The following is a 566-nucleotide window of genomic DNA, read 5'->3' as shown; positions in this document are numbered from 1 at the left end:
TTAGCAACCCGCGACTGTGATTTGAGTGCGATATTGGACGCTAGTTCCTCTGTGCACTGGATGTGGGAGAACTTACACCAAGCGCGCTAGATGGGCTGGAGAAAGGCTGACTGTTTACTTCTGAACTCACTGGACTCATCCTCTTGGAAGCTAGGCGAAGCCATTTCTTAGCTCCCGCAGAGTTTGGAAGCAATGTGCAAATGGAATTGGAGCTGCCACCTCTCTTTCCTCGACTGAACCCGGGTGCGGGGTGGCAGCAGATTGGGGCGAGGCACAGTCTGGAATCCCCCTTTGTGTTCCCACCTCGACACTCTTGGGGCGCAGAGGGGAGGAGTTCGTATCCTAGGCCACTTTGAGAGCTCTGCGTAATAATTGGACGTTCTCTCGTCAGACTGCTAGGCATGAAGCAGAAGCACCACACCGCCCCCTTCTCGGGCTCCATCCCCATTCACCCGCTGGCCCTGAGCTGCCTCAGGTAGTCGGGAGGCAGGCCAGGAGTCTCCACCTCCTCGTGGGCGGCAGCCATTCGGCGCGCTCGGGAGCCGAGGGGTTGGGACCCATTGGCT

The sequence above is a fragment of the Neophocaena asiaeorientalis genome, unplaced genomic scaffold (assembly GCF_003031525.2).
Source record: "Neophocaena asiaeorientalis asiaeorientalis breed wild unplaced genomic scaffold, Neophocaena_asiaeorientalis_V1.1 scaffold384, whole genome shotgun sequence".
NCBI lineage: Eukaryota > Metazoa > Chordata > Mammalia > Artiodactyla > Phocoenidae > Neophocaena > Neophocaena asiaeorientalis.
This window is presented reverse-complemented; position numbering follows the sequence as displayed.